The sequence below is a fragment of the Heptranchias perlo genome, unplaced genomic scaffold (genome assembly GCF_035084215.1).
Source record: "Heptranchias perlo isolate sHepPer1 unplaced genomic scaffold, sHepPer1.hap1 HAP1_SCAFFOLD_711, whole genome shotgun sequence".
In the NCBI taxonomy this organism is placed as follows: Eukaryota; Metazoa; Chordata; class Chondrichthyes; order Hexanchiformes; family Hexanchidae; genus Heptranchias; species Heptranchias perlo.
Genome location: NW_027139741.1, coordinates 54,528 through 73,220, shown reverse-complemented (window position 1 = coordinate 73,220; position 18,693 = coordinate 54,528). Strand labels below are relative to the sequence as shown.

Sequence of the window (18,693 nt, the reverse complement as noted above, 5' to 3'; positions counted from 1 at the left end):
CAGCATAACCTCCCTGCTCTTGTATTCTATGCCGTGTCTAATGAAGGAAAGAATTCCATTTGCCTTGTTAACCACCTTATCTACCTGTCCTGCTACCTTCAGGGATCTGTGGACATGCATTCCAAGGTCCCTCACTTCTTCTACACCTTTCAGTATCCTCCCATTTATTGTGTGCTCCCTTGCCTTATTTGCCAGCCCCAAATGCATTACCTCACACTTCTCCGGATTAAATTCCATTTACCATTTTTCTGCCCACCTGACCAGTCCATTGATATCTTCCTGCACTCTACAGCTTTCCTCCTCACTATCAACCATGCGGCCAATTTTGTATCATCTGCAAACTTCTTGATCAAGCCCCCTACATTTAAGTCCAAATCATTAATACACATCACAAAAAGCAAGGGACCGAGTACTGAGCTCTGCGGAACCCCACTGGAAACAGCCTTCCAGTCAAAAAAACACCCCTTGATCATTACCCTTTTCTTCCTGCCACTGAGCCAATTTTGGATCCAACCTGCGCCTGGTTATCAGTATCTCAGTTTGGAGATTCAAACACGCACAGCCCACCAAACAAACTAGTTATTTTTTTCGCTATTCCCAATACTCTGGAATGCAGGCAGCTGGAGGCCGATCTTAAAATAGCTCCTGCCCCCCTCCCGGGGAGGAACGGTCAGTCCTGTTCCAGCATCACGCTGGGCGAGTTTGGGAAACACACGGACATGGAGCAGTTGGGACTGGGATTATCAGGGGGTCACATCAGATGGACGAGTGGCGTCTTGTCGATATTGTGAGTGATGTTGGGACTGAGAACTTGTCCGTCAAAGCGGAGAGCGATTTGACGAGCGCGGCTCTGGTGACTCTCTCTCTCTCTCTCTCACCCTCCGCAAAGTGCTTAAGCCCGGCCTTCGGGAATCTCGTTTCTTATTCCTGAATTTTGCCTCGGGCCAGTGCAGGGAAAGTTTTTATTAATGATCCAGCTTTCAGACTGATCGTGGTGTGAAAAGATGGGAAATACAGAATGTGAACTTGCACTGGATTACAACGAGAAGTGTTTCATTTTGGACTCTGTATAAATTCAGTATTTTTTTTTGAAAATACACATTATTAAAATGAGTTTCTTTGTGTCTCACATTCCCCTTAAAGTTCTTTCATCCCCAGGGTCCTCACTCACCTCCTGTTAGTTCACAGTTGACTTCTGCTCAATTATCCGGTGGTGGGAATTAAGAAATGATTTCAATTTGAATTAACAGTTAATTCAAAAAGCAGCCACTTTAATTTAAGAGCAGCGGAGGCTGTAAAGGTTCGACAGGAATAAACCAGGCCTGGACTCGCAAGGAACAGAGATTGTGCCTTGAAACAATAAACCGTTTTGTTTTTCCAAAATAATTTATCAGAGACGCCGTTTCTTGTCGAAAGGGAAGAAAATTTGATCCGTTTGCCTTTCTCTCCCGACCTTTCCTGGGCCATGAGGTCGAACAGCTTCTATCAGGTCACTGGTGCCAGGCCTGGGCACCAGTTAGACCTGCGTTGCCCACGCTGAGGAGGAGGCACTGTGCTTTCCCTGGCGGTTATAAGGCGTCCAAAATCAGAATACCAGGTTAATAGCACAGGGGATGGAGATGTCACCGGTGGACACAATGCCTGGACTTTCCGGATGTTGCAACAGGGTGAGGGCGGGAATTCTGCCCATCGCCCCCTGACCGCACCATGGTCATTACCCAGTTTCCTGTGTCAGCGGCCATTAGTCACGGTGGGCCCCGGCCCCTGATGGAAATTCCACCGGCGAGCAGCAGCCCAGCGGCCCCCGGGGAAATTTGTAATAACTTTCAAAAGGGAACAGGATAAATATTTGAAGGGGAGAAATCTGCAGGACCGCGGGGAAAGAGCAGGGGGGAGTGGGACTAATTGGAGAGCTGTTTGAAGGAGCCAGCACAGGCACGATGGGCTGAACGGCATCCTCCTGTGCTGTAAGATCCTATGAGGTTCAAGGTGCAGCGGGGTCAGGGTGGAGCGGCTGTCACCAGCTCTGCCTGATGACCATCAGGTGAAGTCCAACACAGTGAAGGAAATGCAGCCCCCAGTGCACTCTCCCTCCCTGCAGCATTCCTCCAGGAATCCACTCGACACTGTGCAGCATCACACCGGCAAATGAGTTGGAGAGGAACTTCTACAAACGTCAGATTTTTCCCAAAGAAGTTCGGACGTTTGTCTCTCTCTCTCTCTCCTGGGGAGCAACGGGGCCGGGTGGAATTAATCCCAGTACCTTCCGAAAACGATCAATCAATCATCGAAAGCTCAGGGCAGCGAACACTATTGGTCCCACCTCCTGATCCAGGGCATGTCTGAGGATACTGATTGTTTCCAGGACTCCCTCAGACTGGTCTGAAACACCGACCGTGGGCCAATTACTGACTGCAATGCTACGAATTAAAACACAACCTGCAGTTTAAACATTCAAAGCACCCCATTTAATATAAAGAGACATTATTGTAAATTAACCCCACCCACTGAACACTCTCCAGGCACAGACACACACACACGGGCCAACGTTTTACACACACACACACATCGTCGTTACTCAATGAGCTTCTTGGCTTTGAAGAAGCGTCGCAGGTAGAAGACCTGCCAGGTGGCCAGGCCGACGAGGCAGCACATGGAGAAGATGCTGAAATACAGGACACGAGCACTGGTGGACTCTGCACGGAGGGAGGGAGGGAGAGAGAGAGAGAGAGGGGCTCATCAAACAGGTTGGAGGAGTGGATTCAATCTGCACTAAGATCACTTCACTGAAGGCAGCCCTCCCTCTTCCTTTCACCTTGCTGCCCCGAGCACCGTTTCCCTGCTCCTGGGTCACTGCTGCTCCGAGTCTGGCCTTTGGTTGATGCCTGGGGTCACTCCCTCCCCCGAATCCCCATCCTGGATCCTCTCTCGCTAAACAGCTCAGGTGAGAGCAGGGACATGGCAGGCCTTTCATGGGAGCGTCACTCTGTCCACAACTGACACCCTGTCCCTTTCTAACAGGTCAATCCCACCACCTAGAATCTTACAGCACAGGAGGCCTCTCGGCCCATCGTGCCTGTGCTGGCTCTTTGAAAGAGCTGTCCCATTCGTCCCACTCCCCTGCCCTTTCCCCATAGCCCTGCAAATGTTTCCTTTCAGTGTTTATCCAATTCCCTTTTGAAAGTTATTATTAAATCTGCTTCCACCGCCCTTTCAGGCAGCGCATTCCAGATCATAACTCGCTGCGTAAAATAAAACCCTCATCGCCATCTGGTTCTTTTGCCAATTACCTTAAATCTGTGTCCTCTGGTAACCGACCCTTCTGCCACTGGAAATACTTTCTCTTTATTTAATCTATTAAAACCCTTCATAATTTTGAACACCTCTATTAAATCTCCCCGTAACCTTCTCTGCTCTAAAGAGAACAATCCCAGTTTCTCTACATAACTGAAGTCCCTCATCCCTGGTACCATTCTAGTAAATCTCCTCTGCACCCTCTCCAAGGCCTTGACATCCTTCCTAAAGTCTGGTGCCCAGAATTGGACACAATACTCCAGCTGAGGCCGAACCAGTGTTTTATAAAGGTTTAGTATCACTTCCTTGCTTTCGTACTCGATGCCTCTATTAATAAAGCCCAGGATCCTGTATGCTTTTTTTAACAGCCTTCTCAATTTGTCACCTTCAAGGATTTGTGTCTGTGCACTCCCCAGGTCTCTCTGTTCCTGCATTCCCTTTAAAATTGTACCATTTAGTTTATATTGCCTCTCCTCATTCTTCCTGCCAAAATGTATCACTTCCCACTTCTCTGCGTTAAATTTCATCTGCCATGTGTCTGCCCATTCCACCAGTCTATGTCCTCCTGAAGTCTGTTACTATCCTCCACATTGTTTACTACATTTCCGAGTTTTGTATCATCTGCAAAGTTTGAAATACCCTGAATACCCAAGTGCAAGTCATTAATATATATCAAAAAGAGCAGTGGTCCTAATACTGACCCCTGGGGAACACCACTGTATATTTCCCTCCAGTCTGAAAAACAACCGTTCACCACTACTCTCTGTCCCTGAGCCAATTTTGTAACCATGCAGCCACTGTCCCTTTAATCCCAGGGGCTTCAAATGATCCCTTCTGTCTCTGGACCCCGTTTATACCGTCCTTCCCCAAAAACTTATTCCACAACTCTGCCCTCTGGTGTAGAAAGGTCCCAGCCCTCTGACTCCAACTCCCTGGTTTAGATGAGTGGAGGCCTCCAGCCCATGGAGCACCCCATCTAACGGCCCATGAAAGGACTCTGTGTTTTCCCTCCGCTACCCGACTGAGAGCCTCCCCTCCGGGTGTTCCATCCTGCCCACACTCGCCCCAGTTTGTGTACTCGTTCCCTTATCCTGCAGTCAAACTTGGAATGAAAATATGCAGAATCTTATCTGCCTCTACAAGGCCCCCTTGTCAGAAGGTCGTGGGTTCGAGCCCCACTCCAGAGACTCGAGCACCTAATCCAGGCCGACACTCCCAGTGCAGTACTGAGGGAGTGCCGCACTGTCGGAGGTGCCGTCTTTCCGATGAGACGTTAAACTGAGTCCCTGCCTGCCCCTCTCAGGTGGACGTAAAAGATCCCACGGACACTAATGGGAGAAGAGCAGAATTCTCCCCTGGGTGTTCTGGCCAATATTTATCCCTCAACCAACGCCACTAAAACACAGATTATCTGGTCATGATCACAACGCTGTTTGTGGGATCTTGCTGTGCGCAAGTTGACTGCCCGTTCCCTAAATTGCAACAGTGACTCCACTTCAAAATAGTACATTACTGGCTATTAAGTGCTCTGGGACGTCCCGAGGTCATGGAAGGGGCGAAATAAATGTACGTTTTTTTTAAAACGAAGTCCCTTTGACACTGGGGGTCAGTCCTGCAGTCCTTTTTACCCCTGGCCCCTGGTACCCAAGCCCTAGACCACCCCTCTTTACTCCGAGGGCTAGTGGAGGGCAGTTGGGGCAAGGGATGCTTTGCCACAAAGTGCCTGAAGCAGAGCCCACTGCATCTTTCACAGGACGACTGGATAACCGTATGAAGCTGAGGCTCGTGCTATGGGGGAAGAGAAGGGGAGAGGGGCTTATGTCCCGGGAGGTGGAGGGAGCTAAAACCCACAAACTTCTGACTCGGAGGGGTGAGTAACGCTGACCGAGGAACGAGACAGGGTCCCCGAGACCGAGAGCAGTAAGTGGAGAAGGGGCGGGTGTTGCAGACTGAAGCCTGTGCTGGGTGCTCCTACCATTGGTGTCCCTCATCTCTTCCTCTCGCTGCTTCATGTCGGCAAAGTCATTGACGATCGACTCTGACAGATCCTCCAATCGTCGCAGCTCCACCTCAAGTGGCTTCAGCTTCTCCGCCTTGGCGATCTGGGCAGGGAGAGAGAGAGAGAGAGAGACGGTCTGTAAGATCGGACAAAGATGTAGTAAATCCATTGTTGACATGAGAGACCCACACTACAGAAAGGATATTGAAGCACTGGAGGCGAGGGGAGGAGTTGTAGAGAGGGGCGAGGTTCTTAACACTCCCAATCTTGTTTCTTGATATCACGTGGAGTGAATCAAATTGGCTGAAGACTGGCTTCTGTGATGGTGGGGATATCGGGAGGAGGCCGAGATGGATCATCCACTCAGCACTTCTGGCTGAAGATGGTTGCAAACGCTTCAGCCTTGTCTTTTGCACTCACGTGCTGGACTCTGCCATCATTGAGGATGGGGATGTTTACAGAGCCTCCTCCTCCCGTTAGTTGTTTAATTGTCCACCACCATTCACGACTGGATGTGGCAGGATTGCAGAGCTTTGATCTGATCCGTTGGTTGTGGAATCACTTAGCTCTGTCTATAGCATGTTGCTTCCACTGTTTACCATGCATGTTGTCCTGAGTTGTAGCTTCGCCAGATTGGCACCTCATTTTTAGATACATCTGGTGGTGCTCCTGGCCTGCTCTTATACACTCCTCACTGAACCAGGGTTGACCCCCTGGCTTGTTGGTAATGGTGGAGTGAGGAAAATGTCGGGCCATGAGGTTACAGATTGTGCTGGAATACAATTCTGCTGCTGCTGATGGCCCACAGCACCTCATGGATGCCCAGTTTTGAGCTGCTAGATCTATTCTGAATCTATCCCATTCAGCACGGTGGTCGTGCCACACAACACGTTGGATGGTGTCCTCAGTGCGAAGACGGGACTTCGTCTCCACAAGGACTGTGCGGTGGTCACTCCTACCAATACTGTCATGGACAGATGCATCTGCGACAGGTGGATTGGTGAGGGCAAAGTCAAGTCGGTTTTTCCCCTTGTGTTGGTTTGCTCATCACCTGCCACAGGCCCAGTCTGGCAGCTATGTTGCTAACAGTCCTTTAAAACTTGTTTTAACTGTCTGATTCACTTGTTTTATTCCTTATGCAATCTGCACTTGTGTATAGAACTCTTATTTGGGCAACAGACCTACTGGACCACATCTAGAATATACTGTGTGCAGTTTTGGTCTCCTTATTTAAGGACATAATTGCTTTGGAGGCGGTTCAGAGAAGGTTCACTCGACTGATTCCTGGGATGAGGGGGTTATCTTATGAGGAATGGTTGGACAAGTTGGGCCTGTACACACTGGAGTTTAGAAGAATGAGAGGTGATCTTATTGAAACATATAAGATCCTGAGGAGACTAGAAGGGGCAGATGCTGAGAGGATGTTTCCCCTTGTGGGGAACTAGGGGACCACAGTTTAAAAATAAATGGTCTCCCATTTAAGACAGAGATGAGGAGAATTTTTTTCTCTCAGAGGATGGTGAGTCTGTGGAACTCCCTTCCCCAGAGAGCGGTGGAGGCCGGGTCAGTGAATATTTTTAAGGCTGAGTTAGATCGATTCCTGATTAACAGGGGAGTCAAAGGTTTCAGTAGATGGACAGGAAAGTAGGGTTGAGGTCACAATCAGATCAGCCATGATCTTATCAAATGGCAGAGGGGCCGAATGGCCTACTCCTGCTCTTAATTCGTAGGTTCTGATGCTGTTTTTCTCACTTCTTAAATATATCACACTTGTTTTTCATCACTGCTGTATTATTTTTTAATCAGTTATTTTATTATTTCCTGTATTTTTTGATGAACCTGAAGTATTTATATTGCCTGTGACACTATTTGTGACCTGGACTTTGTTCTCATCCCTTTTTCTTATCAGTAAGCTATTTTCCCTTTTATTATTATTTCTGCCCGAGCCCTCCCCGTACCCCAGGACCCCCCCCTCGGACTCACTCACCCGGGGGCAGGCGGCTCTCGAAGCAGATCTCGAACATGTCCTAGTCGTCAGTGGTGAAGGCGAATTTGCCCTTAGTCGCCTCCTCCTTAGAGTACAGGATGTGGCCGGAGGAGTCCGTCACCTGGGGGAGGGGAAACAGAGAGGTTACACCCTGGCTCCAGCCCGGAACTGTCCCCCACAGCTCCCTCCCCACACCACCCTCCCAATGGTGGAAAGGCACAAAAAGATCATTAAAAAGGATAATGGAACGTTGGCCTTTATCTCGAGGGCTGGAACACAAAGAGGTGGAAGTTATATTACAGCTGGACAGAGCTCTGGTCAGACCCCATCTGGAGACACTGCGTCCAGTTCTGGGCACCGTCCCCTCAGGAAGGATATATCGGCCTTGGAGGGGGTGCAGTGCAGATTCACCAGAATGATACCGGGGATAAAAGGGTTAAATTACGAGGACAGGTTGCAGAGACGAGGCTTGTATTCCCTCGAGTGTCGAAGATTAAGGGGTGATCGAATCGAGGGGTTTAAGATGATTAAAGGATTTGATGGGGTCGATAGAGAGAAACTATTTCCTCTGGTGGGGGGAGTCCAGAACAAGGGGGAATAATCTTAAAATTAGAGCCCGGCCGTTCAGGGGTGATGTCAGGAAGCATTTCCTCACACAAAGGGGAGTGGGAATCTGGAACTCTCTCCCCCGGAAAAGGGGGAGGCCGGGGGTCAATTGAAAATTTCAAAACTGAGATTGATGGATTTTTGTTGGGTGAGGGGATTAAAGGGAATGGAACCAAGGGGGGAAATGGAGTGAAATACAAATCAGACATGGTCGGGCTGAATGGGGGACAAGGTCGGGCTGAATGGGGGACAAGGTCGGACTGAATGGGGGACAAGGTCGGACTGAATGGGGGACAAGGTCCCCCCTCCCCCTCTCTCTCTCTCTCTCCCTCCCTCCCCCCCCCCCCTCCCCCTCCCCTCCCCCCCCCCCTCCCCCTCCCCTCCCCCCCCCTCCCCCCTCCCCTCCCCCCCCCCTCCCTCCCTCCCTCTCTCTCTCTCTCTCCTCCCTCCCCCCCCCCTCTCCCCCTCCCTCCCCTCCCCCCCTCCCCTCCCCCCCTCCCCTCCCCCCCCTCTCCCCTCCCCTCCCTCTCCCCCCCTCCCCTCTCCCTCTCCCCCCTTGAGGTGGGGGCGGGCGGCCGGCTGTTCGCTCAGCTCGGACTCTCCGCTCACCAGCCTGTCCTTGTGGATCTCCTCCCGCAGACACTTCCTGGCGTTGGACGGCAGCTGGAAGGAGATGGCGCCGGCGGCCAGCAGCTGGTTCAGGGCGGCGAGGGGCAGGAGCAGGGCGGGGGGAGGAGGTGAGGGCCTGAGGCCGGGGACTGGGAGTCGGGGAGGGGCCTGAGGCCGGGGACTGGGAGTCGGGGAGGGCCTGAGGCCGGGGACTGGGAGTCGGGGAGGGGCCTGAGGCCGGGGACTGGGAGTCGGGGAGGGGCCTGAGGCCGGGGACTGGGAGTCGGGGAGGGGCCTGAGGCCGGGGACTGGGAGTCGGGGAGGGGCCTGAGGCCGGGGACTGGGAGTCGGGCCTGAGGCCGCTCTCGGGTCGCTCGGTTCCTGCGCGGTTTCCAGGGGCAACGGATTCCGGGCCCAGGCCCAGCGACCGTTACTATGGGCGGCCTGGTATTATGGGATGGAGGGAGAGGCCTGTCCGCTCGCGGGAATCGGGTAAATCACCAGGGAGAGAATCGGAAACTCTCCCCGCCTCTCGACCCCTCTCCGAGGGTGTGAGAGAGAGAGTAAAAAGGGGAGGGGGAAGGGGGGAGAGAAAGAGAGTGACAGAGAGAGAAAAGGACTGAGACAGAGAGAGGGAAAGAGGCAGAGTGAGAGGAGTGAGTGAGAGGGACCAGAGGCATAGAGAGGGAGAGAGAGAGAGAGAGACGGAGGGAGGGAGAGAGAGGGGGGTCTCCTGCCAGAAAGCGGGACGTGTGTCGGTGAGGGTCCCTGCAGGGTGTTTGGGTCACGAGGGGAGGGGGGAGACAGGCTGAGGGGGGGGGGGACTCGGTTTGGGGTGAGGGAAGAGGGGGAGACAGGCTGAGGGTGGGGGGACTCGGTTTGGGGTGAGGGAAGAGGGGGGAGACAGGCTGAGGGTGGGGGGGACTCGGTTTGGGGTGAGGGAAGAGGGGGAGACAGGCTGAGGGTGGGGGGGACTCGGTTTGGGGTGAGGGAAGAGGGGGAGACAGGCTGTGAGGGTTTCAAATCAGTAAAATAGGTCCTTGAAATGTGGCTCATTCCAGCAGACAGGTCTCCTGGTCAAACCAGTCCTGCCCTGGGCTGTCCCTGGATTAACATGAGAACGGACAGGTCCCTGAGGGAGACCCATTGAGATTCAGTCTAATATCTCAAATGATGTGGAGATGCCGGTGATGGACTGGGGTGGACAAATGTGAGGAATCTTACAACACCAGGTTATAGTCCAACAGTTTTATTTGAAAATCACAAGCTCTCGGAGGCTTTCTCCTTTGTCAGGTGAGTGTGGGATTCCATGAAAGGCACCGCTTTATAGTCAGAGCACAATGCCTGGTGATTACAGATAATCTTTCCAACTGCCCGTTGTCAAGGCAATCAAAGGATTCGAATCGTGTTCAGACAGAGAGACACTACATACGGGACAATCAGTATATTCAGTAGTCCCGTATGTCGTGTCTCTCTGTCTGAACACTATTCGAATCCTTTGATTGCCTTGACAACGGGCAGTTGGAAAGATTATCTGTAATCACCAGGCATTGTGCTCTGACTATGGAATCCCACACTCACCTGACAAAGGAGAAAGCCTCCGAAAGCTTGTGATTTTCAGATAAAACTGTTGGACTATAACCTGGTGTTGTAAGATTCCTTACAGAATATCTCAACGGCTGAAGCAGGGAGCTCCCCGGGGGGAGGGGATGGCCGTGTGTCTCGTCCCAAACCCTCCCCAGGGGCGGGGACAATCTCTCAGTCTGCCGGGGTCCTCCAGCCTGTCCTGAGTGTATTTCTCTCTCTGTCTCTCTCCCAACTTTTCTCTCTCTTTGGATTCTCTGGTTTGTAACCGGGATTTGTGTTTCAGTGTTGGGGCTGAGGGATTGTCGGTGTAACTGGGAGAGGGAGTGGGAGGGAGGGGGGAGAGAGGGGGAGTGGGAGGAGAGGAAGCTCTGGGCTCTTGCTGTGCCTTTTTAATCCCTTGCTTTTGTGTTGTAATCAATTCCCTCTCTCTCTCTCTCTCTCTCCCCTCAGGAAACTTTTCGATGAAATGCTGCAAGGAGATGATCCAGAAAGAGACATTTTGTGAGAAGGAGGAGGATGAGGGGGAATCCTGGGCCAAGAATCGTTCTCTCCGCTGGGGACTGACTGACTGAGACCTTCACCGCAGCCTGGACCCGATGGGGGTCACGTGAGTAATGTCTGGGTTACTCTGGGATCACTGGGATATTCAGGGGACATTGGGGGATCACTGGGACATTCTGGGGACACTGGGATGACACTGGGGGATCACTGTGATATTCTGGGGACACTGGGGGGATCACTGGGACATTCTGGGGACACTGGGGGGGTCACTGGGACATTCTGGGGACACTGGGGGATCACTGGGACATTCTGGGGACACTGGACGATCACTGGGACATTGTACAGGAGCTGACTCTGAGACACACACTGACTGTCTGACAGTGCAGCGCTCCCTCAGTACCGACCGTCCAACAGAATATCACCATCTGTTCGAGCCCAAATTCCTCCCTTCGTTCATTGCAAGTGCAACTTTTCAGAAATAACACAAAGTGGATCAAACTATTATTCAGAGGCTGACAATGTGACATATCTCGGGTCTTAATTGAAATTAAAAGCTCTTTCAGGGAGCGTCCTGCAGCACCCAGAGGGCCCAAATGTGAAAACAGCCTCCAAATGTTTTCTTAGTTTGAAGTTTAATTTTTGAAAAGGTCACTGACAACTCAGAAAGAAATCGTGTTAATTCCGAAGCCATTTTGGGCCCCCATGTGAAATTGTATTGTAATGGAACCACACAGACACATGGAGAAGCTCGGGAGCAAACTGATTGGAATTTGAGATTTTAATCCCATATTCATTTGTGGCACAGCTCAGCTCAATTCAAACCCAATGTCTGTACAAGGACCACGTGTCTCCTGACTGTACAATCTGTGTGTGTGTCTCAGTCTCACTGGTCCCATAACATAACTTTAAAGCAGTAAAATTAACCAGAACCTGCTCCAAAGACAAAACCGATCCAGATCATAAAGGTGTGATGATTTCCTCCTTCTCTCTGCTCTGTTGGTGGGAGGCTCATTTCCAGTCCCAGGTATTTGTCTATTCCCCATGTCTGATGGGTTGGTTCGTGTGAACAGTTTGTCAGAGAGTGTTTCACTGCCTCAGGGTGTTTACAGAGAGAGAGAAGCAGCTCCCATCCTGGTCTGAAAGACCCAGTCAATGAGAGATTTATAAAACAATCCAGCCCAGTGCAGTTAAACCTGGTCCCCTATTAATCCAAACACACCATATTGTGAGCAAAATTCAATATTTCACAGGGCCAGTGAGTCCCAGACACGGATTGTACCCACCTCCCTAAACTAAACTCAACTCCTTACTGTAAAAAGTGTCTGTCAAAATACAGCCCGTTTAGGGACTGGACCCCTCAAATAACCGTTACACTCAACATTGCAATCTCTCAGTGAATCGTTCCCTTTTACCCACTGTGTACTGTACATGTACAGGAGCTGACACTGAGACACACACGGGCCGTACCGTACCTGAGTACTTTTCAATCAAGAGAAATTCAGAGAGACAACAGAGAGAGAGGGGCAGAGAGGCAGAGAGAGAGAGAGAGAAAAAGAAAAAGACAGAGAGAGCGACGGAGAGAGAGAGAGAGAGGAGGTGAGAGGCAGAGAGAGAGAAGGAGAGAGAGAGAGAGAAAAAGACAGAGAGAGCGAGGGAGAGAGAGAGAGGAGGTGAGAGGCAGAGGGAGAGAAGGGGACAGAGAGAGATGGGGAGAGAGGCAGAGAGTGGATTGGTACTGCCTGGTGATTTACCCGATTCCCGCGAGCAGCCAGGCCTCTCTGGGCTGTTTAATGGCTTCTCACCAGCAAGGGAGGGCCCCCATCTCCCACCTCGCAATAAACTCTTTCAATCAGATGCTTCCTCTCACCCTCACACATTACCACTGTTGCAAGCCGCACACCCACAACCCACAGGTCACACACACGGGCACCTATTCAACCATGACGGGCACATCACCCAAACAACCACCAGGTCCCTCACCGACACACGTCCCGTTTTCTTGCAGGGAGTCCCTCTCTCTCTCTCTCTCTCTCTCTCTCTCCCCTCTCTCTGTCACTCTCTCTCTCTCCCTCTCTCCCTCAGCCCTCTCACTGTCTTTTTCTCTCTCTCTGCCTCTCTCTCTCTGTCCCCATCTCTCTCTGTCCCCATCTCTCTCTGTCCCCATCTCTCCACCTGTCCCCTCCTCTCTCCACCTGTCCCCTCCTCTCTCCACCTGTCCCCTCCTCTCTCCACCTGTCCCCTCCTCTCTCCACCTGTCCCCTCCTCTCTCCACCTGTCCCCTCCTCTCTCCACCTGTCCCTTCCTCTCTCCACCTGTCCCCCTCCTCTCTCCACCTGTCCCCCTCCTCTCTCCACCTGTCCCCCTCCTCTCTCCACCTGTCCCCCTCCTCTCTCCACCTGTCCCCCTCCTCTCTCCACCTGTCCCCCTCCTCTCTCCACCTGTCCCCCTCCTCTCTCCACCTGTCCCCCTCCTCTCTCCACCTGTCCCTCTCTCTCTCTCTCCACCTGTCCCTCTCTCTCTCTCTCCACCTGTCCCTCTCTCTCTCTCTCCACCTGTCCCTCTCTCTCTCTCTCCACCTGTCCCTCTCTCTCTCTCTCTCCACCTGTCCCTCTCTCTCTCTCTCTCCACCTGTCCCTCTCTCTCTCTCTCTCCACCTGTCCCTCTCTCTCTCTCTCGCCACCTGTCCCCCTCTCTCTCTCTCTCCACCTGTCCCCCTCTCTCTCTCTCTCGCCACCTGTCCCTCTCTCTCTCTCGCCACCTGTCCCTCTCTCTCTCTCGCCACCTGTCCCTCTCTCTCTCTCGCCACCTGTCCCTCTCTCTCTCTCGCCACCTGTCTCTCTCTCTCTCTCGCCACCTGTCTCTCTCTCTCTCTCGCCACCTGTCCCTCTCTCTCTCTCGCCACCTGTCCCTCTCTCTCTCTCGCCACCTGTCCCTCTCTCTCTCTCGCCACCTGTCCCTCTCTCCCTCTCTCCACCTGTCCCTCTCTCTCTCTCCACCTGTCTCTCTCTCTCCACCTGTCCCTCTCTCTCTCTCTCTCTCTCTCTCCACCTGTCCCTCTCTCTCTCTCTCTCTCCACCTGTCCCTCTCTCTCTCTCTCTCTCTCCACCTGTCCCTCTCTCTCTCTCTCTCTCTCCACCTGTCCCTCTCTCTCTCTCTCTCTCCACCTGTCCCTCTCTCTCTCTCACCACCTGTCCCCCTCTCTCTCTCGCCACCTGTCCCTCTCTCTCTCTCTCGCCACCTGTCCCTCTCTCTCTCCACCTGTCCCTCTCTCTCTCTCTCCACCTGTCCCTCTCTCTCTCTCTACCTGTCCCTCTCTCTCTCTCTCTCTCTCTCCACCTGTCCCTCTCTCTCTCTCTCTCTCTCCACCTGTCCCTCTCTCTCCCTCTCTCTCTCTCTCCACCTGTCTCTCTCTCTCTCTCTCTCTCTCTCTCTCTCCACCTGTCTCTCTCTCTCTCTCTCTCTCCACCTGTCTCTCTCTCTCTCTCTCTCTCCACCTGTCTCTCTCTCTCTCTCTCTCTCTCCACCTGTCCCTCTCTCTCTCTCTCTCTCCACCTGTCCCTCTCTCTCTCTCTCTCTCCACCTGTCCCTCTCTCTCTCTCTCTCTCCACCTGTCCCTCTCTCTCTCTCTCTCTCCACCTGTCCCTCTCTCTCTCTCTCCACCTGTCCCTCTCTCTCTCTCTCTCTCTCCACCTGTCCCTCTCTCTCTCTCTCTCTCTCCACCTGTCCCTCTCTCTCTCTCTCTCCACCTGTCCCTCTCTCTCTCTCTCCACCTCTCTCTCTCTCTCCACCTGTCCCTCTCTCTCCACCTGTCCCTCTCTCTCCACCTGTCCCTCTCTCTCCACCTGTCCCTCTCTCTCCACCTGTCCCTCTCTCTCCACCTGTCCCTCTCTCTCCACCTGTCCCTCTCTCTCCACCTGTCCCTCTCTCTCCACCTGTCCCTCTCTCTCCACCTGTCCCTCTCTCTCCACCTGTCCCTCTCTCTCCACCTGTCCCTCTCTCTCCACCTGTCCCTCTCTCTCCACCTGTCCCTCTCTCTCCACCTGTCCCTCTCTCTCCACCTGTCCCTCTCTCTCCACCTGTCCCTCTCTCTCCACCTGTCCCTCTCTCTCCACCTGTCCCTCTCTCTCCACCTGTCCCTCTCTCTCCACCTGTCCCTCTCTCTCCACCTGTCCCTCTCTCTCCACCTGTCCCTCTCTCTCCACCTGTCCCTCTCTCTCCACCTGTCCCTCTCTCTCCACCTGTCCCTCTCTCTCCACCTGTCCCTCTCTCTCCACCTGTCCCTCTCTCTCCACCTGTCCCTCTCTCTCTCTCTCTCTCTCTCCACCTGTGTCTCTCTCTCTCTCTCTCTCTCTCCACACCTGTCCCTCTCTCTCCACCTGTCTCTCTCTCTCTCTCCACCTGTCCCTCTCTCTACCCCACCCTCTGTCATTTTCTTTCTCTCTCTCTCTCTCTCTCTCTCTGTCTCTGCCTCTTTCCCCCTCTCTCTCTGTTTCTCTCTTTCTGTGTGTGTGTCTCTCTCTCTCTCTCTGCCTCTCTCCCCCGTCTCTCTGTCCTTTTCTCTCTCTCTATCCCTCTCTCTCTCCCTCTGGCTCTCTCCCGCTCTCTCTGTCTTTTTCTCTCTCTATCTCTCTCTCCATCATTCTCTCTCTCTCTCTGCCTCTCCCCCTCTCTCTATGTCCTTTTCTCTCTCTCTGTTGTCTCTGAATTTTTCTTCATTGAAAAGTACTCTGAAATATTTCAGTCTCACTGTTTAAAGTAACAACAATTAAACAGCCCAGAGAGGCCTCTCTCCGTCCCTCTCTCTCTCTGTCCCGTACAGGAGCTCACACTGAGACACACACGGGCCGTACAGTACCAGACAGGAGTGAATCGTTCCCTTTTACCCACTCTGTGCTGTACACGTACAGGAGCTGACACTGAGACACACACGGGCCGTACAGTACCAGACAGGAGTGAATCGTTCCCTTTTACCCACTCTGTGCTGTACACGTACAGTACAGTTGTGGTGGTGGTTGTTGTGGTGGCCCAAACGCAAAGGCCGCCGCTCTGGCATCGCTCTGGGATCCCCGGCTGCACCCTGGCCTCACTCTGGGCTGACTGGGTGCACTCTGGGACCCCGGCATCACTCTGGGGTCACTGGGACATTCTGGGGTCACTGCGGGATCACTGGGGACACTCTGTCGGCCGCTTGCCGCCATGTGACAAGATGGCGGCGGCGTCCATTTTTTCCAAGATTGTGGCCGCGCTTGCCGCCATTTTGCCCAAGATGGTGGCCGCGCCTGCCGCCATGTTTTCCAAGATGGCGGCCGTGCTTGTTGCCATTTTTTCCAAGATGGTGGCAGCGCCGGCCGCCATTTTGTCCAAGACGGACTCCGCGCTTGCCTCCATTTTGTCCAAGCTGGCTTCATTTATTATATAAATAATTGACAAGTTTAAAATGTAATATAAATAACTCAATAGTTTAATTCATTAAATAAATAATGAATTGCTTATTTTATTATATCAATAATTAAATTGTTTTCAAGTGTTTAATTTATTATATGAATACTTCAAATGTTTCATTTATTCTAAAGAGAATTCAATAGTTTAAATTATTCGATTGATTAATTTATTGTATAAATAACCAAGAGTTTAATTTATTGTATAAAAAATTCAATAGCTAAATTTATTATATAAATCATTCAATTGTTTAATATATTATAAATAATTCAAGTGTTTAATTTTTTATGTAAATTATTGAATTGTTTAATTTATTATATAAATTGATTAATATATTTGATAAATAATTCAGTAGTTTAATTATATAATAATTCAAGTGTATAGTTTAATATTTCAATAGCTCCGTTGTTTAATTTATTGTATAAATAATTCAATTTGTGAATTTATTATACAAATAAACAAGTGTTTAATTTATTATATGAAGCATTCAAGTGTATAATTTATTACATAAATAGTTCATTTGTTTAATTTATTAAATAAATAATTCAACTGTTTCATTTATTATCTAAATAATTCAATAGTTTAATTTGTTATATAAATAATCAATTGTTTAATTTCTTACATAACGACTTCAGTTGTTAAATTAAACTATTGAATTATTTTCATCATAAATTAAGCATCTAAATAATTCAATTGATGAAATTATTATAAAAATAAACAAGTGTTTAGTTTATTATATAACTTTATTGCTTAATTTATTACTTAAAGAAATCAAGTGTTTAGTTTATTATATAATAATGCATGTCTAATTTATTATATAAAAAAACAATTGTTTAATTTATTATATGTGATTGAACTGATTATTTGATTCTCTAAATAATTCAAGTGTTAAATTTATTCTATGAAGAAACAATTGTTTAATTCATTATATAAATAATTCATGTTTAATTTATTATATAAGTAATTCAAGTGTTTCATTTATTATATAAAAAAATCAATTGTTCAATTTATTATATAAATAACCAATTGTTTAGTTTATTATATAAATAATCCAAGTGTTAAAATTATTATATAAAGAGGTCAAGTGTTTAAATTATATAATTAATTCACAGGTTTAACTTATCATACAAAGATTCAAGTGTTTATTTAATCATATTAATAATCCATTATTTAATTTATTGTATGAAGAATTTCAAAACGTTATTTATTATATAAATAATCAATTGTTTAATTGATTATATAAATAATTCAAAGGTTTAATTCATTACACATAATAAATTGTTTACGTTATTATATAAAGAAGTCTCGTGTTTAATTTATTATCTAAATCATTCAACTAAATATTGAATTCTTTATATAATAAATTAAACGAAGGAATATTTATATAATGAATTAAACTATTGAATTATTTCTATGATAAATTAAACACTTGAATTCTTTATATAATAAATAAACACTAATTGTTTATGTAATAAATTAAACAATTGATTATTTAATGAATTGAACTATTCAATTATTTATGAAATGAATTAAACGATTGAATTATTTATATTATAAATTAAACACTTGAATTATCTGCTTCCAATGCCTTTGTTTTTCGGCCTGATATGAAGAGCATCAATGGCGGCTGCAGCACCCAGCATGCAGCGCGGTTCAGATTGTGCCCTATCTGAATCAGTGGAGCCCAGTGCGCAGGCGCAGTAGTGACTCATTATCGGTCAGTGTGTCCTGAGCATGCGCGGCCAGTCGAAGCTGCGGGAGGAGCGCGTTCGGTGCAGGTCAGAGGATCGGAGCAAGAGGCTCAATAAACCCCGGGGCCCGGGTCCGGGCTCAGGCCCAGGCTCAGGCTTTACAAACCCCGAGTGCGGCCCCAGACCCGAATATAAAACAGTGAACATTATCCCCCCCTCACTACCCGCCGGGAAATGAAGGGGAAATGGGGATCGGTCAGGGAGCGTCTGTAAATGAAGGGGAAATGGTGATCGGTCAGGGAGCGTCTGTAAATGAAGGAGAAATGGGGATCGGTCAGGGAGCGTCTGTAAATGAAGGGGAAATGGGGATCGGTCAGGGAGCGTATGTAAATGAAGGAGAAATGGCGATCAGTTAGGGAGCATCTGTAAATGAAGGACAAATGGCGAGCGGTCAGGGAGCGTCTGTAAATGAAGGAGAAATGGTGATCTCTATACCTTTAGTCATCCAGGGAGCTCTCGCTTTGGATGCTGTTCCTTTCCTCCTCGTGGGAATTTGTCTACTCTGTACCCAAACCAACTCCTCCTTGAAGGCCTCCCACTGTTCAATTACTGTTCTGCCTGCCAATTTTTGATTCCAATCCACCTGGACAAGATCCCTTTTTAACTCACTGAAATTAGCCCTCCTCCAGTTAAGAAAGTTCACATTTGACTGTCCCCTGTCCTTTTCCATAACTGTTCCAAACCTAATGAGATTATGATCACTGCTGCCCCACTGAAACATGCTCCACCTGCCCCACTTCATTCTCCACACCGAGCCCACTGCTGTACTCACACTCTCTCACACTCACACTCTTTCACTTATGGTTTCGGCCCACTGAAAGATGATGCGATGGGTTTGGATTTCAGCACAGGGAGGAGGGAGAGTGTGTGGGACGGGGATTTACAGCTTTGAGGAATGAGAGAGGAAATAATGTTTCCAT

The 18,693-nt window shown here is 49.5% G+C and overlaps 1 protein-coding gene across 5 annotated transcripts in view; it reads left to right on the top strand.

Annotated features, from left to right (window-relative positions):
- The window catches only part of LOC137318689 (zinc finger protein 268-like), a 58,872-nt gene that overhangs the window by 27,909 nt on the left and 12,270 nt on the right, over nt 1-18,693 (top strand). For 3 of the 5 annotated variants that reach the window (XR_010961948.1, XR_010961947.1, XM_067981377.1), the window contains exons 1-2: nt 8,764-8,987; nt 10,533-10,689. The gene's annotated coding sequence lies outside the window, so the exon portion shown is untranslated. Of the gene's footprint in view, nt 1-8,436; nt 8,624-8,763; nt 8,988-10,532; nt 10,690-18,693 lie in introns of those variants that run through there. The other 2 variants (XM_067981378.1, XM_067981379.1) reach the window with 2 other exon arrangements.